At 41.6% G+C, this 27,990-nt stretch overlaps 1 protein-coding gene across 12 annotated transcripts in view; it reads left to right on the top strand.

Moving 5' to 3' along the window:
• Window positions 1-27,990, top strand: part of RBPMS (RNA binding protein, mRNA processing factor) — a 188,776-nt gene that overhangs the window by 132,565 nt on the left and 28,221 nt on the right. The gene's annotated exons all lie outside the window — the stretch shown is intronic.

Raw genomic sequence — 27,990 nt, forward strand, 5'->3', positions numbered from 1 at the left:
TTTTTTTCTAAATAGGTAGATTTCATTAAAATATCTTATTTGTAGTAATAGGTAATGGGTTTTTTAAAAATAAAAAAACCATGAATTAATAAACCTTTTTTTTTTTTTTAAGAGATAGGGGTCTTACTTTGTTCTCTAGGCTGGAGTGCAGTGATGCCATCACAGCTCACTGCAGCGTCCAACTCCTGGGCTTAAGTGATCCTCCTGCCTCAGCCTCAAGTAGCTGCTACTACAGGCACGCACTACCTTGCCTGTCTAATATTCTAATTTTTTGTAGAGACGGGGCCTCGCTATGTTGCCCAGGCTGGTCTTGAGCTCAAGCAGTCCTCCCACATCAGCCTCCCAAAGTATTGCCATTATAGGCCTTAGGCACTGTACCTGGCCACTTACCTTTTTTAACTTCAAAAGTTTATAATATGGTAAAAAACGACACAAACAAAAGTTCTTTTTGACTTGATCGTTTTTACATGTGTAAAGGTGTCCTAAAACCAACGTTTAAAAACCTCTGGTATTATTCATTTAAGGTTAACATTTTTTTTGTCCCGGCGCGGTGGCTCACACCTGTAATTGCAGCACTTTGGGAGGCTGAGGCAGGCGGATTACTTGAGATCAGTAGTTCGAGACCAGCCTGTCCAACATGGTGAAACCCCATGATTACTAAGAATACAAAAATTAGCCAGTTGTGGTGGAGGGTGGGGCCCCTGTAATTCCAGCTACTCAGGAAGCTGAGGCAGGAGAATTGCCTGAACCCAGGAGGGAGAGGTTGCAGTGAGCTGAGATTGTGCCGCTCTACTCCAGCCTGGGGGACAGAGTGAGTGGAACTATACCTCAAAAAAGAAAAAACACCTGCAAGCTTTTTTTTTTGTGCCAGCCTCTCCTGTAAAATGGGTCTTTTATTTCTACCGTATATTCTGTAGTGACTAGCCCAAGAGTAACTGGTTGTATGAGGAGCTGGATAACACACCACCCATTCATTCTTATAGTACCTCTTTGGGAGACTCTGCACACACCAAGTATCTTTCACAAATGCCCAATTCTCTTCCACCACAATACCAGTTCCAAATGTGGTACCAACTTATTCCAAGAAATGTGGAAATTAAACAAAAATTTTTTAATACAAAGATTTAAGGCATTTACAAAATTACAAATTTTTTTAAATACAAAGATTTAAGGAATTCCAGAAACATAGTTTTTATTATACGTGTATATACAAGTACAGTGCCATGTGCCACCAGATACAGTGGCATGTGCCTGTAGTCCCAGCTACTGGAGAGGCTGAAGCAAGAGAATCAGTTGAGCCTGGGAATCTAAGGCTATAGTGTGTCTTGCCTGTGCATAGTCACTGCACTGCAGCCTGGCCAACATAGCGTGCATGACTCCATCTCTAAATACACACACACACACAGACACACACAAGTTTTCCTCATGTGAACTGATTTTTTAAATAATATAACTTATTTAAATCTGTATGTTTTAAAAATTGAGTGCTGAAAATTATGTTACCTACCCAGAGATAAATATTTTAACATTTTGGATGAATAGCTATACAAATACACAGATAGATACTGCATGAATGGGATTTGATATTACATCCTGCTCTGGTATCTGCTTTCATTCTCAGCTCTAGACCTTATTTTTTTTGTTTCTCAGTAGATACATAGGCCAAGACCCTATCTTGAGAGAGAGAGAGAGAGAGAGAGCGCGCGCGCGCGCGTGTGTGTGTGTGTGTCTAGCTGATCCATACAGTGGAATACCATGTAACCAAAGCTCTTTTCATTTGGGAAAACATTGGCAGAAGTGATGGTTGCTTGGAGAGTTAAATCTCTGGAGTACATATAATGTAATCTGTGCAAACTCAGGTCCCTTATCCTTCTTTTCATTCTGCACTTTGTGTAGCTACTAGGATCCTAGCTATACTGAGATATAATGGAGGAGCAGCAGTGTCTCTACTTAAACAAAATAGTTTAATTAGTGGCTGAAGGTGGAGGGGTGTCTTTCTGTCTTTTAATTAAATAGCCCTCAGAAGGTCAAGGAGATCATACTGGTCAAACATTAACAGTTCTGTACAGGAAATTATGGTGAGTTCCTGTTCTAATTTTCTCACTTGAGTTTAGCAAACATTTGAGGGGAGGTGAGAAATTAAAAAGCTGAATAAGTTACAGTTCTGCTCTTGGAGTGTTTACACATAGGAGAGGAAACAGGCCTGTAAGGAACTGCCGTGTAAGGTAGAGCAAGTGTTCAGTTGAAGTTACAGACAATGCTTGTGCAACTGATGAAGCCAATAATTATTCAGTGCGTGGGAAAGACCTGGTAGTCTTCTTCTTTTAGCTGAACATGAGAAAGATTTCAGTTAAATAGAAATTGTGGAAACAGATCTACAGACTGAAGGGGTGGCCAGCGTGAGGATCAGAAACTGAAAGTGTAGGGAGGAAGAAATCACAAAAGAGCTGGAGCTCATGATCCAGTGCAGCTGAAGAGATGCCCAGAAGGAAACAGAAAGCAGCAGCGCTGGACAGGGGTATTGTGCCGCATTTAGGAAATCTAGATACCATTTGTTCTGTGAATAGGAGGAAGCTTGTCAGGATTCACAGAACGCATCTCATCAGCATGCTGCTTTATTCATCTCAGAAGTAGCATGTACGGAATAGGCAAACTCTGATAAAGGAGTATGGAGAGGTTTCTTGTGTTTTTTCTTTGTTTTGTTTAAAATGACTTACATTAACTGTGTTACACATTCTGTAGGGCAGAATTCCAGGTACAGGTTAACTGGATCCTGCTTGTGGTCCCATATGGCTGAAATGAGTATGTTGGCTGACTTGCGACTTCATCTCATGTTTTTCCATTCCCACATGGTTGTGGTAGAATCCAGGACCTTGAGGTTGTAGGCAGTTAACTAGGAGTATGACTTTTTTATTCATTCATTCATTCATTCATTTAGAGACAGAGTAGAGTGTTGCTTTGTCTCTTAGGCTGGAGTGCAGTGGCATGATCTCAGCTCACTGCAACCTCCACCTCCTGGGTTCAAGCGATTCTTCTGCCTCAGCCTCCCGAGTAGCTGGGATTACAGGTGTGCGTCACCACACCCAGCTAGTTTTTTTGTATTTTTAGTAGAGATGGGGTTTCACCATGTTGGCCAGGCTGGTCTTGAACTCCTAACCTCCAGTGATCCACCCACCTCAGCCTCCCAAAGTGCTGGGATTACAGGTGTGAGCCACTGTGCCCGGCCGAGCATGACTTTTTTTTTTTTTCTGAAAAGGAGTATGATTTTTAGCTGTCATTTAATTGAACCCCCACCACATGCCAAATACAGGCACATACATACATGATCGTTAACCCCTCCTGACCTCAGTGTAAGCCAGTATTACCTACACTTGATAGATGGAGCAGAGAGTAAGTGGAATGCTGATCACATCTTACACCCTGAGCAGAAAATGATGTTTTTCAGGTGATGTTGCTAGTGTCCCCCACCCAGAAGCCTGAATTTAGTTGGAAAGGAAAAGTTTTATTAAAAAGTCTTTCCCTTGTGACTTTAAGGAAGAAGGAGGGGCATGTTTGCAAAAGAAACACTGCTAATGAACGTTTTCCTGTTAAATCACATACATCTCAGGACTCCTATCTCATGGAATCAGTATCTTCTTGGCAGTTTTACAAAGAAACCTGATTTTAAAGCCACAATGCAGAAGAGATTGGTGTCTTCTATGGCTTGGGTTTTATCTGCTTGGAGGGTATGTGTCTAATTCTCTTTTTCCCTCTCATACTGGTAAATATACCAAAATATAGAGAGAATAGTATGACCAATCCCAAAAACTCATCATTCATTTTTAACAGTTATCAAGATTTAGCCACAACTTTTTGATTGCTTCTTTCTCCTCCTCCTCATTTGTCTTTTTACTGAATTGGTCAGTCAATATATTTGCATTAGTTACATCTTTTAAGTGCCTTTTAATCTAGAGCAGTTTCTCTCACCCTACTTGGGAGGCTGGAGTGGGTGGATCTCTCTTTTTTATGCCATTGGATTGTTGAAAAAAGTGCCAGCCTTCCTGGGAAAAGATTCTCTGGTGGTTTTGTCTGTTTTCTTCTTTTAGATGTCCTTTTGCTTGTTCTTGTGTCCCCTTTATTTACTGTAAATATAAAAGCTTGATTAGATTTGCAAGGTTTGGTTAAATTCAGCCTTGCCATTTTGGGGTATGAGTACATCATAGGCTGTACTGTGTACTTTATGTGACATCCGTTTATAAAATAACTAATTTGGGGGCTATTCCATGTTTGGTGTAAACTAAGAGGGGTTTGTGGATTCAAGCCTCCATTGTAAGGTCCCTATCACCTTCATTTTAACGACTTCATGTATTGATCTTTTTCCTCATTACTTCATTAGTGACTGAAAAATGTTGATTTTTCTAATTGGTTGTTTACCCTGAAATACACGTCTCATCTAAAAAAGCAGGACAAATGCTTAATTCTTTTCCTTTTAGTGCAAATTTTCAGCCTAAGACATTGGTGCCTGGTAATCTCCATTGGTGATCACTGTTTCGTGGGGGGTTGTTTGTTGCATTGTCGTTATTGTTTCCCCTTTCCCTGTTTTTGAGTATTATCATGAACTCGTGTTTTTTAGTATATTTTCAAGGTTTTCAGAATACCGCAGTCATTATTCTTTCTGATGTCCAGGGGCAGGGAAGGGACAGTATCTTTTTGATAGAAGGATATACCAGGACTCCCTCAGGGGACTGAGTTTTGGAATGTCCATCATTTGTAAGAGTGATGCGGTCTCACTTCCTAATGGTTCAGAACCATTAGAGGTACTTCCCTGGGTGTCCAGTATGACCTATGACTGTTAGAGTATAATGCACTTCTTTGGCTATTTATCTGGTTAAAGCAACTCCTTTATCCACAGAAAAGCCCACTTTTACAGCTTTGTGAGGATAAAATTTTTAGAAAGGAAACAGATTTTTAAAATATTACTAAGATTCTTTTTTTTTTTTTTTTTTTTTTTTTTTTTTTTTTTTGAGACGGAGTCTCGCTCTGTCGCCCAGGCTGGAGTGCAGTGGCCGGATCTCAGCTCACTGCAAGCTCCGCCTCCCGGGTTCACGCCATTCTCCGGCCTCAGCCTCCGGAGTAGCTGGGACTACAGGCGCCCGCCACCTCGCCCGGCTAGTTTTTTGTATTTCTTAATAGAGACGGGGTTTCACCGTGTTAGCCAGGATGGTTTCGATCTCCTGACCTCGTGATCCGCCCGTCTCGGCCTCCCAAAGTGCTGGGATTACAGGCTTGAGCCACCGCGCCCGGCCAATATTACTAAGATTCTTTAGGAACTATAGTAGAAGACTGGGATTACTAGTGACTATACATTATTTTTTATTTTCTTCCCAATTGCAAGGCTGTGTCAGCAGAACATGAAATTAAGCTAAAAGTGGAAAGGTGGGACATGTAATAGCCAGAATGTTCATCAACAACAAAAAAAATTTATCTTGTAAAAAGTGTGTCTTTGCACGTAAAATAAACATAAAACAGACTGAGCACTGATATTGACTAGATGCTTTAAAATAAGCAGAAGGAGCAGAAAGTTAAATATTTAGATTAGTTCAAAATGTTAGCTTTATAGTAGTGTGCCATTGATGGAGTATTCCTGGAACATGTCTTCTCTGCTTGTTTTAACACCTGACCTTGGTCCCTGAAATGGAATGTATAGACAGGAAGACAGTGATATGGGTGGGTTTGTTTGACATTTTCTCTTTGTTTGAATAAGCCCTTTAGTTGTTTCTTAATACTATTGAATATTTAGTGGCTTTCTAGGACCAAGACAGTATGGTTCCGTCATTCTGTCATGATTGGTTTGGGTTCATTCACGTTTTCCCCAAAAGGACTAGACACACTTGAATCTGAGGTTGAATTTAATTGACTTTTTCATTGTATGTTTATGGTTTATGAAGAATAGATGAACTTTGTCAACAAAGATGGTGCCTGGCAGAAAGATTGAAACTTAGTAGGCTCTTGTTGTGGGAATGTTTATTTCCCTGCTTCTCTCTCAGGGTTGTTATATAAAATTATTTTAGATTACTCATATAATTGTGAGTAATCTAAATTATATGAGTATAATGTGAGCATAACGTCCTCCATGTTTATCCATGTTGTTGCAAATGGTAGGATCCTCTCCCCGCCCCCCTTTTTAAGGCTGAATAATATTCCAGTTCATGTATACACCACATTTCTTTGTCATTTGCCATTTAGATTGCTTCCATGCCTTGTCTTTTGTAAATAATGTTATAGTGAACATGGGAGTACAGATATTTGTTTAGACGGTAAATCTTAGGTTGTGTTGTTACCACATCCTCCAAAATAATAAATAAAGAAGATAGAATGAGAGAATTGGAGAAATGTTGTTCAGAAGAAACAAAATTTCAGTTAGACAGGAGAAATAAGCTCGAGATCTGTTGTGCATTATGGTGACTGTAGTTAATAATGTAATAGATGCTTGAAAATTGCTGGGAGAGTAGATTTTAAGTGTTCTTATCAGAAAAACCTAAGTATGTCAAGTAATTCATATGTTAATTAACTTGATTTAACCATTCCACAGTGTACACATATTTCCAAACATCACATTGAGCCAGGGCTGGTGGCACAGGCCTGTAGTCCCAGCTACTTGTGAGGTTGAGGTAGGTAGATCCCTGGAGCCTAGGAGTTCTAGTCCAGCCTGGCCAACACAGTGAGACCCCATCTCTATTAAAAACAAAAAAACACACACACACAAGAAACCAATTCCAGCCTGGGCAACAAGAACGAAACTCCAAACAAACAAACAAACAAAACATGTGGCTAGGTGGAGGGGATTATGCCAGTGATCTCAACATTTGGAGAGGCCAAGGTGGGCAGATTGCTTGAGCCCGGGAGATCAAGACTGTAGTAAGCCATGATGGAGCTACTGCACTCCAGCCTGGGCAACAGACCAAGACCCTTTGTCAAAACACAAACACACATGTGTAATGTTGTACACCGTAAATATATACAATTTTTAATTTGCCAATTGAAACTATAAGTTAATTTTATATAATTTTTAAAAAGGATAGGAGGAAACTTTTGGAGATGATGAATATGTTTATGATATTGATTGCAGTGAGAGTTTCATGGGTATATACTTACCTCCAAACTCATCAAGTTGTAGACATTAACTATGTACAGCTCTTTGTATATCAGTCATTTCTCAGGTGATTTTTTAAAAAAATACTTACCTTTCTGATAGGCAGAAATGGCATGACATTTTAATAGTTGATTTATAAAGTTTTTTGTCATATACTTATTGACCATTTAATTTGAGAATGGTATTTTCCAGTTATTTGTCAATTTCTTGTTTTCCTTGTTGATAGATCTATATAAGAAGAATAATGCTTTCTTGACTAGTGTGGTTTGCTTTCAGGTGGATGCTTTCCTCATTGGTTGAAGGAGAAGTTGGTGATTCTGTTTTCTTTTTTCCTCTCCCTCAAAATTAATAGTATGAGCACCTCCACAGCTGGTGGTTTCTCTTTAAAATAATGATGGATTAGGCTGGGTGCAGTGCTTCATGCTGTAATCCCAGCACTTTGGGAGGCTGAGGCAGGCAGATCACTTGAGGTCAGGAGTTTGAGACCAGCCTGGCCAACATGGCAAAACCTCGTCTCTACTAAAAAGACAAAAATTAGCCAGGCATGGTGGTGCGCACCTGTAATCCCAGGTACTCGGGAGGCTGAGGCAGGAGAATTGCTTGAACCCAAGAGGCAGAAGTTGCAGTGAGCCAAGATCGCACCACTATACTCCAGCCTGGGCAAGAGAGTGAAACTGTCTCCCAAAAAAAAAAAGTTATAATGATGATGAAGTTCCTGTTTTGTTTTACCTCACTGAGCTGTAATAGGAATAAAATGAGATAATGTGCTTTAAAATATGTTAAGTACTACATAATGGCATGCTGTAAATATAGTCCAAGGCTTAAGCAGCTTCATTTGGAGTATCATTTGAGTAAGGTTCCTCTAGAAATCTAGCGTGCAGGGGAGGCCAGGGCTGTAGGGTGAGCACATGGCAGGGGAAGAATTCCTCAAAATTGTAACTGTAAAAATAAATCTAACCTTGATGCTTTTTCTTTTCTTGATTTCCATAAATTGCATTATACTTGATATAGACCCATTTTGTGATCTCATAGCTGCATTAGCATGTTAATTTCTGCTGAGTGGGTTAGTAATCAAATAACCAAATGGATAGACAAGAAAAGAGACTTTATAAGTGGATTATCTTGCTTTCCAGTGTTACCATTTTTAATGATGGTCTACTTAGTTTTACTTTAACTTTTTTTTATGGAAAATTTCAAACATATATACAAGTTGAAGGATTTTTAGCATAACGTTTTATTGATTTAAGTTTGTTTGAATCAACGTTCAATATGTTCCCTCTCATTCTCCCTTGCTTTTTTGCTTGCAGTTTATTTGTTGTGGAACCCAGATGGTTGGTCCTGTAATTTCCTAGGTATCTCTGTGGTTTTGTTTCGCATGATTCTGTTTCTAAATTATCTGCAAATTAGTAGTTATCTTTTATATTTTTTTTTATCATGCAAGAATACCTGGTAGTGTGTGCTTCAATCAAGAGGCACATTGTGATGTTTATAGCCATTGATTATCTTTATCAGGATCTACCAATTGCCCATTCCTTTTTATGTTTATTTACTTGTCTTTTGGTTATGTTCATGTATTTCATTAAATTTAAAAATATATTATGTATTTATTAAACAGTGCTGTATGAAGATTATACCAATGTACACAGCCAACAGCCATGTACCAGAATATCCATATTTTTTTTATTTTATAGATATCTGAGGCTTAAGGAGATACGTAGTTTTCCCCAAGATTACATAGCTATTCAGTACAATACTCAGCTCTATATATGTAAATTTTGCGTTAATCTCAGACATAACACCAGTTTTCTTCTCTCCTTTCACTGTTATTGCCATCTTCATTTTTTGAAAAATTATAGAAAGGCAGATATAAGTAGGGCAAGGTGAGATGAAAAGAAGGGAACTAAGCAGTTAACATAGGAGGGTTAAAGACCCAAATGTGATTTCCAGAACATTCTGCGCTTTCTTCTCTCATACTAATTCTCTAGTGCTTAAAATTATCCAGCCATTGATAGTCATTACTTAGGTCTACTAATTCATTCCCTAATCTTTTGTATTTTTCTTTTCTTTTCTTTTCTTTTTTTTTTTTTGAGATGAAGCCTGGCTCTGTTACCCAGCCTGGAGTGTAGTGGCGCAATCTCAGCTCACTGCAACCTCCTCCTCCCAGGTTCAAGCGATTTTCCTGCCTCAACCTCCGGAGTAGCTGGGATTACAGGTGCCTGCCACCATGCCCAGCTAATTTTTTGTATTTTTAGTAGAGATGGCGTTTCACCATGTTGGCCAGGCTGGTCTCGAACTCCTGACCTTGTGATTTGCCTGCCTCAGCCTCCCAAAGTGCTGGGATTACAGGTGTGAGCCACCACACCCGGCTTGTATTTTTCAAAATAAACATTTGATCACATTAATAACTTTGGAAACTTAATTTCAAACTTTTCCAGTAAAACTACTTTTTTGTAGCCCTTTAAAGACCACTATTAGCACTATTTATAAAAAGTACCAAAGCTGGGATCCTATTGGAATATTCCAAGTTTAGTCTATCATACCATTTTTGCTAGCACTTCATCAGTGGATATATTTACAAAAAAATTTAATCTAGATGTGTTTGATGTATCATTAAAAGTTATTTCAAAAATTATTTTATTGTAAATGTTTTTCAAACTTAAGTTCTTCTAAAATAGCAATTTAACTTGATTTCTGGTAAACAGTTAAAGATTAGCAAAGTTTTTAATGTGATAATTTTTAGTAGAGGTTAAATTTAGGAATTAGCAGTCTCCTACTTCTAGTTCAAATCCAAGTGAACTTTTAGAAGTCTAAAATATACTGGCCTCTCTCAAGACGTAGACACAGATATCAACAAATGCCAAAAGAGATATGCAAACAGGAAACTGTGATTCTTTTAAAAAATATTTTACATCATATAATCATTTTTCCACTTGACCCTTCTCCTTCCTCCTCCTCCTCCGCAATAAGAAGAATCTACAGTAATCCTGTAGAAACTTTAGAAATCTTTGTTTTTCTTCCCCACAACTCCCTATTTATATATGTTAAGTGCTACCTGATACAGCAAACACATGTAAATGATGTCCTTTCAAAGTTCACTAGCTTCCTCTCTGAAGTCATTTAAAATTCAGAAGCCATAAAACAAACCATCAGATAAAAGTATGAGACTTTATACTGAAATAGAACCATAAGAACATTTTTTTGCAGTTTCTGCAAGGAATTACTCCTTTCAGTGAATCAATAATGACGTTTTGGGTCAAGAGAATGGAAACTGCTTGCGGGGGAACGTAGGTAGGTGACTCTAGTACAGAGAAAGGCATTTGATGTGGCACAGACCTAAGGCCAGGTAGGTGGCGGGTGTCAGGACCCATGCTGTAGAGCTGTCTGCAGGTTGCAGCTCCTCCAGCTGGCCTTCCTAGCCCTGACCAATTGCTCTGAGGCTTCCAGCCCTAAGCTGCTTCTCTTGAATTCTCCTCTGAATACCTATACAGTGTGTGAAAGAATTCCTTGCCACTCATGAGAAATGTATAGACGCATTTGAAAATATTTGATGCACTTAAATCCCAGATTAGTAGCAATTATGCTAACAGATAGCATTTTCATCAATGGTTTGATGAAAAGCCATTTCTAATAGATGGGGGAATCCCATCGTGACATGAGAAGAGATTCACTTCCCACTTTGTAGAGTCCACCTCTTTAGCACACTGTGCAGGCCCTTCATGATCTGCGCCCCCACTCCTCATCCCCAGATCTCCAGCCATTAGGTCTCCTTGAAAGCCGTGTTCCAACAATACTCAGCTCTGGGAGTCCAAAGAGAGCCCATCATGTATTTTCTTTGCCTTCAGACTTTTTGCTTAGAGTACCCATTCCCTGGCCATAAATTTAATACCTTTACAAATTAGCTGCTTGTCCTTGAGAAGTCACCTTCACCATCGCTTCCTTCATAAAGCTTGCCAGGCTTTCCAAATGTTTCCAAATGTAGGTTAATTGCTCTACTGTGTTGGTTACTGCTGTAGAACTGTATTTATTCAGGCAGCAGCATAGATACTGATTACATTTATGTGGGACCGTTGGTGGAAGACAGGTTCCCCAAAGTGAAAACAATCCACTGAGATAAATTTTCTAAGCCCAATTTTGTTTTACTGAAGGCTGGGAAGCCCTGAGGTTGGTTCTTGAAGCACACACAGCCTGGAGAAAAGCAATTCTGGATGTATGTGGCTACCCCTTGATTTGGATGAATTACATTCCAGTCAAAAGGAAGAACAGATTTGAAAATGTAATGACAAGACTGACTTCATTCAGGAAATCATAACTAATTTTACCAAGCTAGGGGTGAGTTGATGGTGTATAATAAATTTGGGAAGAAGGAAATGGGAATCCTGGATTACAATTAGTAGTTTTCTTTAATTCAAAAGGTATTGGGAGCTATTGCAGATCTGGAAGAAGGAGAATTTACATTATCAGAAAGAACTCAGCAACAAATTTTAAAGGAGATGTGGCTTTGTTTTAGGTATTTTCTCATCTAAAAAAATTTAAGAGAATGATTAAAAATGCATCACCAAAAGTGCCAGGGTGATGATTCAGATAGCGCTCTGTAGCTCCATCCTAAAAAGGGCATGCTAGCCTGTTCTTCTGATACGTACTTAGAAAACTTTCCCAGTTCTCTCCACCTCTATTTCCAGCACCATTTGCCCCTTTGGACCTGATTCTCATCTAAAGATATTCTATTATGGGAAGTAAATACACCCTGAGAAAAATAACATTCTGACAAAACCTTGAAGTGAGTTCTTGTAAACCCTCAGACAGGCTACTCATTCTATATTTGTAGCAGGATCAGAGGAATTACCAGATGAAACGGCCCTGGAAGCTGGTGTGAGCATCCACACCACAGGCCTTCCTCTCGTCCCTAATCACACAGCTACCCTGGGAAGCCTTTTCTGGGGTCTCCCAGTCTCACTCTGGGTGGAGTTTGTTCTTTCCTCAACTGCCGGTTCCCCAGGTCTCCGAATTAAATTTTCTATTCTCGTCTTTTTTCATAAATTCTCTTTGAAGATCCAGAGACAACTCTCCCAACAGTTTCTGTTCCCTCTGAGACATTTGTAAACTACCGTCTCATCACCCACTAGCTGGCCCACAGCCATTGGTTACATACACAGCCCAATCTTTTCATAATTTACCATCCAAGCCCCACACTGTGTGCTGTGGGCTTCATGATCCGTTTACCAGACTATTCCCAGCCCCAGCATCCTGTGCTGGGCCTCAGCACAGTGTGAGAAAAGGAAAACTTGGAGGGGATCCAGCATGAAAAAAATGAAAGATTGGGAAGAGGAGTGTCCGTGAGAAAAGGATGAAGGAGCTGGGTAGGTTTAGCGCTTGAGATGAGATGGAGAATGAGACATATGTTGAGATTGTTTCACTTTCACCTTGGTTATAATATCCATAAAGACAGGTTTAAAATGGTAATCCTTGTTTAGTGGTGGACTCTGTGTGTGTGGGATGTCACATTGCTTCGGAGAGGTACTAAGGTGCTCAAGCAGCCTCTGCAATAGGATTTAGTTCCCTGTCTTTTCTATCCCTTGTCTGATCAGTCTTGAGATTTTACTGGTAAAGAGACTGGAGAAAGAGGGGTGGGTGGACAGGACACAGAGGATGGGGGAAACTCCTGCAAGTATGTTTGCCTGATGGGCTCCAGATGGGGAGCCGGGACATACCTGTGACCATGGTGGGTCATTAGGTCTTACGTAGTTCTGGGAACTGGTGGAACCTGGGGTCAGTAGATGGTGCCTGTTTGACCTTTGGGCATCTTTAGGAATGAGAAGTTCAAGAATGATGATGACAGCAGCTGTTACTCATTCAAGACATTTCTGTTAAACACGTTACATTTGTTATCTCATTCAATCTTCACAACACCCTGTTACGTAAATACAGTTGTTATTCTCATTTTACAAAGAGGGAATTAAGCTCAGAGTTTTTAAAATGTGCCCATGGTCACATTTGGTAAGCTGCTCATCTGAGGTTTAAAACCAAGTCTGTCAGGTCACAGACCCCAAGGTGGGGTTGTTTGGTTTGTTTTAGCAGCGTTATTGAGCTGTAATTCACATACCATTCAATTTAAAGCATGCAACTCAGTATTTTTTGTATGTTATTAATTTTTTTAAATTGTGGTAAGGCCCAGCATGGTGGCTCACGCCTGTAATCCCAACACTTTTGGAGGCTGAGATGGGTGGATCACGAGGAGTTCAAGACCAGCCTGGCTAACATGGTGAAACCCCGTCTATACTAAAAAAAATTAAAAATTAGCCAAGTGTGGTGGCATGCCCCTTGTAGTCCCAGCTATTCAGGAAGCTGAGCAGGAAAATATCTGGAACCCAGGAGGTGGAGCTTGCAGTAAGCCGAGATCACGCCACTGCACTGCAGCCTGGGCAACAGAGCGAGATTCTGTCTCAAGAAAAAAAAAAAGGTGGTAAAATTTTTTTGACATAAACCTGCCATTTTTTTAGTATACAATTTAGTGACATCAATTACATTCACAGTGTTTTGCATCCATCACCACTATCTATTTCCAACACTTTTTCATCACCTTAAAAACTCTAACTGCATACCTGTAATCCCAACTACTGGGGACACTGAAGCAGAAGAATCGCTTGAACCCGGGAGGTGGAGGTTGCAGTGAGCTGAAATGGTGCCATTGCACTCCAGCCTGGGCAACAAGAGCAAAACTCCATCTCAAAAAAAAAAGAAAGAAAGAAAAATGACTCTAACCATTAAGCTGTAACTCCCCATTCCCTCCTTTCCTTGTCACCTGGTAGCTGAAAGTCTACTTTCTGTCTCTGTTAATTTGCCTACTCTAGATACCTCATATAAGTAGAATCATACAGTATTTGTCCTTTTGTGTCTGGCTTCTTTCCCTTAGCATAATGTCATCAAGGTTCATCCATGTTGTAGCATATACTAGAACTCCATCCCTTTTTATGACTGAGTGATGACCCATTGTATGGATATCTTGTAAACTACATCTTGTTTATTCATTTGTTGATGGACACTTGAGTTGTTTCCACCATTTGCCTATCGTACAGAGCCCAAGTTTTAGCTGGCATGTATATTACAACATAAGCTGAGAACCACCCCAGGATGAGATCTCCTGATTTCAAGCTGAAGCATCACACCATGTTGCAGAGAACCGGTAGCCTCAGTATTGACACTCAGGCTGACCTGAGTTTTGAAATACAAGTCTCTATCACATTAGCTGTGGGGCATGGGCCAAGTTATTTAACTTCTCTGACTCTGGGTTTCTCAGTCTCCACTATCCAGACAGGTAAACAAAACAGTACGGTTGAATATGTGTTCTATTGTGAGAAGTTTTCTTTTTTTCTTTTCTTTTTCGAGATGGAGTTTCACTCTTATTTCCCAGGCTGGAGTGCAATGGCGCAATCTTAGCTCACCGCAACCTCCGCCTCCTGGGTTCAAACGATTCTCCTGCCTCAGCCTCCCGAGTAGCTGGGATTACAGGCACACACCACCACGCCCAGTTAATTTTGTATTTTTAGTAGAGATGGGGATTCTCCATGTTGGTCAAGCTGGTCTCCAACTCCCGACCTCAGGTGATCCACCTGCCTTGGCCTCCCAAAATGCTGGGATTACAGGCGTGAGCCACTGCGCTCAGCCATTCATGGGAAGTTTTCTTAAACACTTTACCTTTTCAATTATCATGACAACCTATGAGAACAGGTACTACTACTACCACTATTCTTCCTCCTCCTCCTTTTTTGATAAGGAAATTTGGCCGAGGTCACATAGGTGGTAAGTGACCAGGGACTTCAAACCTAGATTTACCTACCAAAGCATTATACCAATCCCTCATGCAAACCATATATATATGTATGTGCTTGTATTATATTATATATATGTATATATATATACACACACACACATATTTATTTCACTTGTTTATGTACCTTTTTCCATCTTTATAGACAAGTCTTTTACGTTACTATTTTTGGTGGCTCTAATAATGGACCATTTTGTAGTTACTGAACTAGCCCATAGATTTGAACATTAAGGTATTTCCCCTTCGCTAATTAAAAAGAACTTTATATGACCATCTTCCTAATACTTAACCAGCAGTCAGTTCTAGATTTGTAGGGGACCTTGCCTGCACTGGGATGGCTTGGACACCTTCATTCTAAAATGTTCTGAAGCTTTAGGGAGGGAAGAAACCCCAGAAACTCCTTGGTTCCTGTGTTGGATCACCCGCCAAAGATCTGAAGTCATTCCAGAGTCAGCCAGCCTTCCTGCTGACCCTAATGCCCAGATTTCCTTGATCTTGCATCAGTGCAACTGAAAAAAAGATTTCAGACTAACAGGCAACCTTTTTAGTGTTTGAAGGTAATCAATTCATCCCAGACCAGTGATCCTCATGAGATAGAATTACTTACTATTCCGCAGAACCAAGAAGCTCAGTCTAAACTCTTGCAGTTTTCTTTTGGTATTTCAGTGCTTCTAACCAGGTTAGGATACCCTGTTCTCATATATGAACTCTGCCTGTCATTCACTTCCAAGAATGAGTACAGTCTTCAGGAATGAGAGGGCAGGAGGGGGGAGTTGTTTACATTAGCATTTGCCAAGTTTTTACTGTTTATCTTACCGGAAAGTCAACAGTGTGACTATTAACCTCCTGCATAATTGAAATTTGGGCCTTGTTATGGTTGTTCTTAAACTTGTGGTTAAATCTTTGTGATTTTTAGAAGGCAAAGAGATGGAGAGTAAAAGGAAGATAAAATATGACCATTCAGGGGAACTGAGGTCCATGGACACCTGGAGCTGTTTGTTGTAAATTGGCAGGTTCATTGCAGCCGGTGGAATGAATGATAAGGGAATTGTGTAGATCAGAGTCTCCCAAGGTACTCAGCCAATTTTGTTTAATAAAATTGAGTAGATTTTTTTGAGCAGATCACATTTCCTTGGTGAAGCTGGAGGGCTGTGAGATTTCTTTTAAAGAAAGTCTTCTGCTCTTAAATGAAGAGCATTGTTCTTATTTTAAAAATAAGTACTTGAACACCAATATAATTAACAAAGCTCTATCTTCTAGTGATCATTAATTTATTCTTAGTACAAAAGAGCTGAACAATATGTCTGAGGCACGAAGAATGAGGAAGAAACAGTTAAACATGAGAAGTGGCTGAGGGCATACATTCCAAAGCACCACTCCCTGCCACCTCCCTCTGGTAGGTAATGACTGCAGATCATCTGATGAATCAAGGGATTGTTTTTGTACTGAGGATAGATTTCCTATAGCAGAGACAACATTATTTATAGCCCCAGATTGTACTCCTTACCTTTTTTCCTATGTCACTTATTAATGTTGTTGTTGTTGTTTGACACTGTGCACTTACTATATGTATGTCAAATTCGCATTCAGTTTTTATAATGAACTATGTGTTAGTTTTTGTTTTTATTTTTATCTGAGGAATCAGAGGCTGGCAGAGATTAGGTAAGTTACCCAGTGTTGCACGGCTGGTAACATTTACAACTAAAGGACTTAAAGGGGAGAAACGCCGGTTTGACTTTCAGATGAAGATTATTGAGTCACCTTTCACCACCGTACACGTACATTCTGGAATTACCTCATCTATAATACTGATACAAGGAGGTCATTTGTTCTTTTCTTGTCCATACCCTTTTCAGTGACCATCTCCTCACCCTCTAAAGAGTTCCCAGGTCTTTGGGCACTTTTCAGATGACACACCACATCTTCCTTAATAACCTGCCACTGTGAAATAAGGAGTTCCATTTCCAAATAGTTTCTAGTACATTCTGCTACCCACTCCCACCCAGCATCGCCAAGATACATTCAGTTAAACAGGAATTACCTGTACAGAATCAGGTCCTTTTGTAACTCAGCGTTACTGCCCCAAATCTGGGCTGAAAAAATAAATGCTGATGATACTCAACTAGCATTTGCCTCACAGCAGGTGCCTAGTAAGTGTTTGTTGAAGACAAACACTTGTTAACCAAGATGAATTAAAATGTGAGAGTGGCCCCGACCAAATGAACATTTTTGGATTTTGTGGACTTTATTTATTCATGCTAATCATAACTTCACTTAAGAATTAGCCTCATTTTGTTTTTTGTAACTGGAGACTGCCCAATTATTTCATCCATCTTGTGGCCTCATGGCTTAACACTCTCAGAAAACATTTTTTATTCACTGTGATCATGGAGTATGCGGGGGGATTATCCTTCAGTGGCAATGTGGAACTAGCTTGCCTCTGAAAGCAAGGGAGGTGAAGGAAAGCAACTCTCAGGCCACAGATGTTTCCAGAAGTGGAGTTTTGCTTTGCACTGCAAATTTAATCCAAGGGCATCAGGTTTTTAAAACATGAATGAATCAAAGTAGGAGAGTTTGGAAAAGGAGGACACTTTTGAGATTTCCACACTTTGTTGCTAGCAGCTTTGTTACCTGTGGAGAGACAGTTCTGGGTCCATGGGTGGCTCTGCTCCTGTAGGTTTTTCTTGTTTCACAGTAATTGGCAGTAACAGACTTTTCTTACTTAAGTGATTGATCTAGCCTGGCTTAAAGAGATGATCAAATTCCTTGGCACACAGAAATGTTTAGCAGCCTTCTTCATATCCATTGCCATTGTGGTGCCTGATATATCTGGTGCTAGTGAATAAGTACTCATTACTCAAAGAAGTGTAGAACAGTTGCTGTGGAATTTCTTTTCAGGACTAATAAAAGTATAATTTTTTCTTGTACACAAATCAGGTTATTTCCCCCACCAGAATGCCAGGTTAAATTATTTCAAGTCTATAAAAATTGTTTGTTTTGGCCGGGCACAGTGGCTCACGCCTGTAATCCCAGCCCTTTGGGACGCTGAGGTGGGTGAATCACGAGGTCAGGAGTTCGAGACCAGCCTGGCCTACGTGATGACACCCCGTCTGTACTAAAAATACAAAAAATTAGCTGGGCGTGGTGGTGGGCGCCTGTAATCCCAGCTGCTCCGGAGGCTGAGGCAGGAGAATCGCTTGAACCCGGGAGCCGGAGGTTGCAGTGAGCCAAAATTGCACTACTGCACTCCAGCCCAGTGACAGCATGAGACTCTCCAAAAAAAAAAAAAAAAAAAAAAAATTGTTTGTTTTTAGCCTAAAACTACAATTTGCACTCTGACTTCTGAAAAGCACAGAAACTCAGTTTGAAGGCAGTGATGCCTTGTCAGGAATGTAGACTCTGGAAACAGATTCTTTAGATTTGTATCCTTCTACCTAGAAGCTGTATATGACCTTGGACAAGTCACTAAAACTCTCTAAGCATCAATTTCTTCATCTGTAAAATGGAAATATTAGTATCTAGTTCAAAGGACTAAGGGGAGATTGAGACTTTATGCTTGTGAAAGATACTATACACGTAAGCACAAAATAAATACTTGTTCTGGTTTCTAGGGACACATTAACATAATTTTAAAATAGGATTTCAGTCATTGATGTTTTTAGCATTCCCTGTGGATGGATTAAGGGCAAGTAGCCCACGGCTAGCCAGCATAGATGGGGAACCAGAAGAATGGGGGTGGTGGAGTTGCTGAGTTCCTAGAACAGGAGAAGGCCATGGGTGAGAGTGGGAGCTCAGTTCAGACACACAGCTTCATTCTGGAGTTCCTTACGTGGCTCATAGAAGAGTTTGCTTATGTGTGTGTCTAGATTTGTGTTATTTGTGCTATGGAGTATATTTTGGGGTTCTGACTCATCAGTTTCCTAGGTCAGTGGCAATCTCTTTAAAACTGATAACTGTGACAAGTTACTAGTTTCTGCCTTTTTTCTTCAACGACTGGAACCTTTGCAGATTTAAGAAAACTGACATTTTCTTAAAAGTCAAGGAAATGTGCTAAACTGTAAATCATTGGGTGAATTACATAATTCTGAAGTTTATATCCTCTTGCTATTTGTAAGTTAGTTGTAGGCACTTTGTAATATCGTTAATTTTAACTAACTTTTCTTGAATATGTTCTGTGTGCCAGACATATGTGCTGAGAATAGGAGATTACAGTTTTGTGAAGGACATAGACACAGAAAAAGATAATTTTTCATGTAAGCAGTAGGTGCAGTGTTCAGGGTACGCATAGGCTGTTTTGGGAGGTGTAAGAAAGGATATCTGGTCTATACTGGATTTTCATGAGACCTCCGTGCCTTGATGAACACTCTTTTAGGCAGCACCTGTCCCTACTAAGAGTCCCAGCTAAGAAATGGAAAGTTCATTAGGTCAGATTCATTAATTATCAAAGAAATCTACATTAAAATAACAGACTTTAATAACATTTCTTTAGATATAGGGTGTCACTATGTTTGCCTAGGCTGGCCTTGAACTCCTGGCTTCAGGTGATCCTCCCACCTTAGCCTCTGCAGTAGCTGGGGTTACAAGCATGTGCCCCGTTCTGTTTTTAAGGATGATTCCCAGTGTTGTTATATTAAAAATTGGTATAAATGTTGCTACTTTGGGGATTATACATTCAAACAGCACAGTTAGGTGTATTGAGGTCCTTAAAAGTGTTCATTTCTGAAAGCTTGGCAAGGTTATCTGGAAGGCTGAGGAGAGAGGATCACACGGGCCCAGGAGTTGAAGTTGTAGTGAGCATTGATGATCAGGCCTATGAGCAGCCGCTGCACTCCAGCCTGGGCAACATAGTGAGACCTTGTCTCTAAATAAATCAATCAGTAATGCATGGATGAATGTCTGCTGTGCAACATGCACTATGCTCGGTACTGGAGATACAGCAGTAAGCACCAGAGACACAGGCCCTGCACTCAGGGACCCTCTAGTTCAATAAGAGATCATCTCTTTTTATGGACTAGATAGAGATGAACCCAAGCAGCAATTTCATTAAAAAGACACCTCTGCCTCCCCTTGCTGTCATAACCATCCTTCTCCCTTGCTCCCTCTCCTCCCTCACCACATAACAGATGTATGCCAGAAGAGGTGTGTGAATGACAAATGAAAGTTTTACTAAAACACTTTTTGTTTATAATTTTTTTATTTTAAAAACATTAATTTCCACCTGAATCATAGACTCACGTTGCCCTGAAGATACACTTCCTAAAACACTTTTTTTAATGTTAGAAGAAATTTATTTTCCTTCCTTTTCTACTCTTTCTCCTTTGTGGACTTCCTTTGTGGCGGGCACAGTAGTGAATTTAACAGACAGTATGCTGCTCTCATGAAGCTTACCCAGGTCTCTAGCAGAGTGGGACTGAGCAGATTTTCTTAGGTTGTCCATATGACACAAAACCATTACGTTCTGAAAATACAGCTTCTGTTAAACATCCAGACTCGACTGCAGTTGTCAAGAAATTCAGGCTCGCAGAGAGGCTGGCAGACACTTTGAATCTTCAGTCTGCTAATGACAGGGAATGGACTTTCCTGAGGAAACTCTGGGTAACCCTCATCCCAGCAGCTACAGGTCACAGGAAAGAAGAGGAATGAAAATGTCCCCATGTGATGAGTAAGAGGAGGTAATAGTAGTGGCTTAAGTTCCCAGAGAAACAGTTTTCTTCCCGCTTATGCTCAGGGTTCCCTTCAACTCTCGGATTAGAAAGCAGAGCCTTTTATTTATTTATTTATTTATTTATTTATTTATTTATTTATTTATTTATTTGAGACGGAGTCTCGCTCTGTCGCCCAGGCTGGAGTGCAGTGGCCAGATCTCAGCTCACTGCAAGCTTCGCCTCCCAGGTTTACACCATTCTCCTGCCTCAGCCTCCCGAGTCCGGGACTATAGGCGCCCGCCACCACGCACGGCTAGTTTTTTGTATTTTTTAGTAGAGACGGGGTTTCACCATGTTAGCCAGGATGGTCTCGATCTCCTGACCTCGTGATCCACCCGTCTCGGCCTCCCAAAGTGCAGGGATTACAGGCTTGAGCCACCGCACCTGGCCAGCAGATCCTTTTAAAATCCTGGATTGCATTGCATGATTTCTTGGCCTCGAAGAGGAGGTGGGCAGTAAAGGAAGAAGACAATCATCAGAGCAGTGACTGGTCAAAAGATTGGCGGAAAATCATTAAATGGAGAAGTGACTCTGGGCCAGTTGAATCATGACCACCTGCTTTTGAAATTTCCTTGGCATACGTATTTTGGGGTCTGTTTGCTTTTTTGCAGACAACTTGTTGCTTCTGCAGTTTGTATTAGAGAAATAGTGGAGTGGGGAGACAGCGGAAGTTAAAGTCGGTCCGGCTAAGAACCTGCATTTCGGTAATAGAAGTAGGGATGGGAATGAGAAAGACATAGAGAAGATATCTTTATCATCAGTAGATGGAGATAATGAACATGGAGAAAGGCAGTGAAGTGCAGAAGTGAAGGGTCTGGACTCATGATCTTGATTGATTCACATCCTGGCTCTGTGAGAGTCATTGGGCTGGATATTTAACCTTGCTGTGTCTCAGCTTTCTCATAAGGTAAAAGGAGCTCCTGCTAATGTCTCCCATGAGGATGATTGGTGCACAGAATGTGCTCAGTAAACACGAGCTCCAACTGTCCTTAATACTGCTATCATCACTATCATTATCTTTGTCATCTCTATTGTTATTAGGACTTAGCAATTGTTTGGACATGGGAAGTGATGAAGGCTTCTAGCCTGAGGAAAAGGGATAAAGGAAAGTGTTGGCAGTAAGAAAAGGAATTGGTTTATGAGTGACAGTAAGTTCACTTCTTGATGAGTTGAGTTTGATGAATTTAGGGTGCTTACATTGGAGTAGAAATCAAAGCTATAGGTTTATGAGTCATCCTAAATAGAATTAGTAGTTGAAGCAATGGAAATGACCAAGGTCCATGATAGAGAGAAAATAGAAATAGTGGAGAGCCAAGCCGAGACTTGAGTTCTCCTCATGACTGCAGCACATAGTACAGTCGGTTCCCTGTACAGAACACAAAAATCGCCATGGTAATTAGTGCTGGGTGGTGGAAAAACACCTCCTTTGAGCTATTCACCCACTTTTTTTTTTTTTTTTTTTTTTTGGAGACTGAGTTTCACTCTGTCGCCCAGGCTAGAGTGCAGTGGTGCAATCTTGGCTCACTGCAGCCTCTGCCTCCCAGGTTCAAGCAGCTCTCCTACCTCATCCTACCAAGTAGCGGGGACTACAGGCACCCACCACTACACTCAGCTAATTTTTGTATCTTTAGTAGAGATGGGTTTTCATGTGGGCCAGGCTGGTCTCGAACTCCTGACCTCAAGTAATTCACCCACTTCAGCCTCCCAAAGTGCTGGGATTACAGGCATGAGCCACCATGCGCGGCAACACTCAGTCTTTTCATTAGCTTCTTTCATAAAAATCTTCATCTACATTTGTCTTCTTGGGAAGCCGATGATGTGTTTGACATTCTATGGGAACCGTATTAGTTCCCTGGGGCTGCCGCAACAGATTACCAGAAACTGGGTGGCTTCAATGGACAGAAATCTGTTCGCTCACAGTTTAGGAGACCAGAAATCTGAAATCACGGTGTCAGCAGTGTTGGATCTTCTAGAGGCTCTGAGGTATTCCTCTGTTTGTAGACATACCATTCCAGTCCCTGTCTTTGTCTCAAGATTCCTAAATCTATCTGCAAAGACCCTGTTTCCAAAAACAGTGACGTACTGGGGTTCTAGGTGGATGTGAATTTGGGGAAATGCCGTTCACCCTATCACAGGAGCTAGTGTGCACTGCCCTGCGCCACGGGAGCTGGTGTGGGCTATATTCTTAGTCCTGTGGCGGAAGAGCATGTCTCAATAGGCTAGTACTTAAAAGAGTGGGCCTTGTATGGCTGATTTTTAAAAGGCTTACTTAACAGACATGGATCAACTACTAGCTGAGGTACGTGAGTGGGAGTTGACTGCTAACAGAATCCTTGATTTATTTTTCTTGTTTCAAAATTTATATTATTCCTATTAAAAATGGAATTTTTCATCATGTTTGGATTTTCTGTGTCATGGCTGCTGTTTTTCCTGGCCAAATTCTTCATCTTCGAGGCAAGCTCTCCTGGAAGCCTCTGTCCCTGAGTTTTTTTATAGCAAATTGAGTATGCTAAAAAGCCAGACATAAAGACCACCTGCATTCCAAATGGGGCCCTGTCACCACCAGCAGCAGTGGGGGCATCACCCACCCCAGGGAGGAAAGGATGGTATGTAGAAGGGACCCCGAACTATGAGACAAGAGACTTCAGTTCTGGTCTCAGTTCAGACATTATAAGTTATCTATGAGACCTTAGATAGATCTTGGTGCCTTTATGTGCATATTTCTCTTCCACCCAGAATTAACCCTCAGTCTGGCTGTTTCTTCACCTGAAGGCAGGATGGAAGTATATTTTTTCTTCATTTTCTCAAGTATTAAGCAAATGGTTGATTTTTTTTTTTTTTTTTTGAGACAGAGTATCGCTCTGTAGCCCAGGCTGGAGTGCAGTGGTGCGATCTTGGCTCACTGCAATCTCTACCTCCCGGGTTCAGTCAATTATTGTGCCTCAGCCTCCCAATTAGCTGGGATTACAGGTGTGCACCACCACACCCAGCTAAGTTTTGTATTTTTAGTAGAGATGGGGTCTCACCGTGTTGGCCAAACTGGTCTCGATCTCCAGACATCAAGTGATCCACCCACCTCCACCTCCCAAAGTGCTGGGATTACAGGCGTAAGCCACTGCATCTGGCCCAAATGGTTGATTTCTTGATACTGTCTTATGATATGGTGGTAGGCATTGGTAAGCAAGAATAAGAGCTTGCCGTCCAGGAGGTAACTGCTGTGACTGGGGAGGTGCAGGATATGGTGGAGCACAGAGAAAGCAGTCTTCTAGACTAGAAGTGCGAGGCCAGGCCCCTCCCCACCCCGGGAAGCGGCGTCTAAGTAGAGCACAGTGAAGAGTTAAGCTGGGTGGAAGGAGTAAGTAACTGATGAGTAAGAGTTAAGCCAGGCAGGAGGAGGGGGAGAAAAGTGCCCCTGGCAGAGGGAGCAGTGTGTGGGAGAGAGGCAGGCATAGTCATGCAATGGAAGTGACTGATCCCAGACCATGAGGGAGAACCAGATGAGAATCAGGGCTGGAGAGGAGGATGAGGGCCAGATCATTTGGGATCTTATAGGCCATTACATGGAGTTCAGGCAGTATCCACAGAGCAAGAGGAAATCACAGAAAGGTTTGAAGTGGCATGACTAGATTAAGAGACAGGGTCTTACTGTGTTGCCCTGGGCTGGAAGTGCAGTGGCACAGTCACAGCTCACTGCAACCTCAAATAAGTCCTAGGTTCGAGTGAACTTCCCACCTTAGCCTCCCGAGTAGTTGGAACTAAAGGTATGTACCACCAGGCCTGGCTAATACTTTGTTTTTTTTAAGATACGGGGTCTCGCTAAAGTTGCCCAGGCTTGTCTCAAATCCTGGGCCCAGTCGATCTTCCTCCTCCTGCCTCTGCCTCCCAAAGCACTGGGATTACAGGTGTGAGCCACTGCATGCAGCCAAAATGTGTATTTTTAAAGTTGTCTTGAGTTGAGTGTGGTAGCCAGGAGGGCTTTTAGGAGGCCTTTTCAGTAATCCAGTAGTGTTGGTGAAGATCAAGCTGGATCATGGGATAGATTCAGCAGGACCTTGATGAAAGAATGAATGAGGGGGAGAATAGAGTGACCACCAGGTCTGTGGCTTGGGCAGCTGAGTGGAAGGTAGCATCTTACTAAAATCTGGAGCCAACGAGGACAGGTCATTGAGGGAGCATGTTTAGTTTTGGGTATGTCGAGCATGAAGTTGCTGTGGAATATTTCCAAATAGATGTTTTCAGGAGGCAAAAAAGTTCTTTTTTTTTTTTTTTGAGACAGAGTCTCACTGTGCCCAGGCTGGAGTGCAGTGGCGCAATCTTGTCTCACTGCAAGCTCCACCTCCCAGGTTCAAGAGATTCTCCTGCCTCAGCCCCCTGAGCAGCTGGGACTACAGGTGCCTGCCACCACACCTGGCTAATTTTTTGTATTTTTGGTAGAGATGGGGTTTCACTGTGTTAGCCAGGATGGTCTCGATCTCCTGATCTTGTGATCTGCCCGCCTCGGCCTCCCAAAGTGCTGGGATTACAGGCATGAGCCACCGCGCCCGGCCTCAAAAAAGTTCTTAAACCTTGTGTTACCAACTAAACTCAGAGATATATGGCCATACTTAAGTCCATTGAAGATTCTCCTTGTTCTTCCATCTCTCAGTTGTCATTCATGTTTCTCTCTCTTTCAATGTGACCGTAGACTGGAAGCTGCACCTTTCTGCATCTGTTTCCTCATCTAAAACGAAAAGGCAGAAGATGATCTTCCCAAGCTCTGTAGGCTTAAACCTTCATCAGACGCTCTGCAGTTCTTTGGTTTCAAAGGGATTACAGGGTGGAGTTGGAAGTTTCTAGTCCTTGTTTTTCAGAATCCAATTTGAGCTCTTCTGGTTGCATATTCTCATGCTAAGAAAAAAAGCCTATTCAGATGTATATTGTGAGCCCTCAACAACATTATCCTCAGAAGGTGCAAAAAAGAAAAGATGTAGCCAGATTGGGGCAATGGGAAAGGATTTGCCCAGCCTCTCAGGAGGGACGGATTAGGCCCAGACAAAAAAGCCCTGGCCTCTTGATCTGCCCTCTTTCTGCTCACTGGGGCCTGGCTCACTCTGGGTGGTCAAGAGCCTCTTTTGTCAAGAGGAATCTCACCCCCTCCCTAAACTCCAATTCATCCCAGTGGGCCTTGGGCAGCAATCTTTGTCTTCTTTTTTCAGCCTTCCATCCTGTAAAGTTTGAGCAGGATGATGGGCAGTGACTCAGGAAGGTGAAACCCATCAGGGCCTTGCCTCCTGCTTCAGTGGGGAGTCCTTGTGAAGGGCTTGCGCTGTGGAAAACCGGTCTCTCTAGCTTTTGTAATTTTCTCAAGCAACAAAAAAGCAAACAAATGCAAAAAGCTCATTCTGCTTTAATACCCACTTCCATCAAAGGGGAGTGTATGTGTGTGTTAGGAGAGTGCTCAGGCTCCTACTGAAAAGTTAGGTGTTTGTGAGGCCTGCTTCAGGTGCGATCCTGACCTGGTCAGGCCATGTATCTTTTGATGTTTATGGTAACTCCACATTCCTTCATGAGGGGAGAAGGGAAACAGATGATAAGATGTATCAAGGGATTTATCAAGTGTAAGTTCACCTTCATCTCTTTTTAGACTTCTGCCTTACCACTACTTTACTATTACTCAGCAATTTTGAGTTTAGGGAATTTCAGAGCAAATCCTCTTTTCTGCTGGCCTAGGTTTTGTGCAAATGTTAATGGTGAATTGTCTCTAAGCATCAGTAAAGAACTAATGGGAAGTAATGCTTCAGAATACAAATAGAGAAAGGTCTGGAAATCATAAATTCCAGCAGTCAGGCTGACATTGAAATCTGATTCCAGCTTATCTCTGTTGCTTATCTCTTTAGGATCAGATATCTTAAAGGACATATTCATTTCATTTTTTTTAAGTTTCTAAAGGAAGAACCCACTGATCAGGTAACCACCTCTACCCACCCCACCCCAGTTAGCCAGGACGATAAGGAAGGACCACTGACAGGCTGCAGGCCAAACACGTTCCCCTGAGGGCTCTGTCATTTGGAATCAGTTGTATGTATCAGTTTTATAGTCTTTATAGCTTTATAGTCTTCCACTATCACAGTGGGAACAGACAAGCATAGGCCACAGATGAGTGTATGAGGATTTAAAAGACTCAGAATGTCTTAAAATAGCCTGGTGGCTAAACAACAATAATAGCTTGGCATTCCTGAGAATGGTTGTTTGTTTAAAATTCAAGGCATCGGTTCTGGTAGCAGTTAGTTTCCACTAGCTGGGCTCCCACATTAGTTACTCTGGAAATCACAGTCTCATCACAACAGGAAGCACAGGGATCTATTAAGCTCCTCCCAGCCCTTCTGAGGGTGGTCCCTAAGCCTTGGGCTACAGGCACCTACACACCCTAGAACACAGTAGATGCTGTAGACCTGATCATTTTAAGGACTGTAGTGATGTTGTTGTTACCCTGACTAAATAATAATAATCAGTCTACTCTTAGGGGCTTATTTTTCCCACCTAGATACACAGGCAGTCTGTCTTTCCATCACCAAGTCCTGAGGAGGTAGCTTTTACTGCCTTGTTGAGAGGAGGGAGTCGGGAAGGCTAACCAGCAACAGTATGTTAAATCACATTGTTGGGGTCCCATCATATCTGGAAATGGGTACAAACTGCCCTCTGAACGTATCATTAGCAGTCAGCTCTTGACTCCCTACCATCCTGAGAGAAGCTCGTGCCATGCAAGCTGGCTGTGGGGAAGCCTCACCTACCCCCTGCCCACCAGATCCACATTCACCCACAGGCTCTGCTACTTTCTGGTTTCTCCGTAGAGCAGTCCCACATCACACCGAGCAAAGCAGTTTTCTGTTGCTAGTCTCCTCTCCGTATTGAAAAGTTTTGGGGGATGGGAAGGATGCAGAGACACTGGGCCTGGAATGGCTCCTTAGATGGTGGGAAGGAATAAAGTGACTCTGTTGACCTTGGGTCACATGCACTGTAGACTTAGGGAAAGTCCTGAATGGCAGAGTTACTAATGACTATCAAATCACCTTTTGCTGACTCCCGTGGCAGTCCTGGATAGCGTCCTTGGCATACTTGATTTCAGATTTTGACAGGTGATAAAAGCACATCTTGAGATTGCTGCTTCACAGGGCCCAGATTCCTTGCTATTGACTGATGTTATTTTTGCCTTTCCTGAGAAGCTCCCTCATGTGTTTGCTGTTACTTTTAATGGATTGCTTCCTGATACATAGGAGGCCCAGGCACTTGCCCTTCAATCGGGCCAACTGCAGCCTGACCTGGGTGGAATTGGAGCTGCCTGAGGAACA

The sequence above is a fragment of the Macaca mulatta genome, chromosome 8 (genome assembly GCF_049350105.2).
Source record: "Macaca mulatta isolate MMU2019108-1 chromosome 8, T2T-MMU8v2.0, whole genome shotgun sequence".
Taxonomy (NCBI): domain Eukaryota; kingdom Metazoa; phylum Chordata; class Mammalia; order Primates; family Cercopithecidae; genus Macaca; species Macaca mulatta.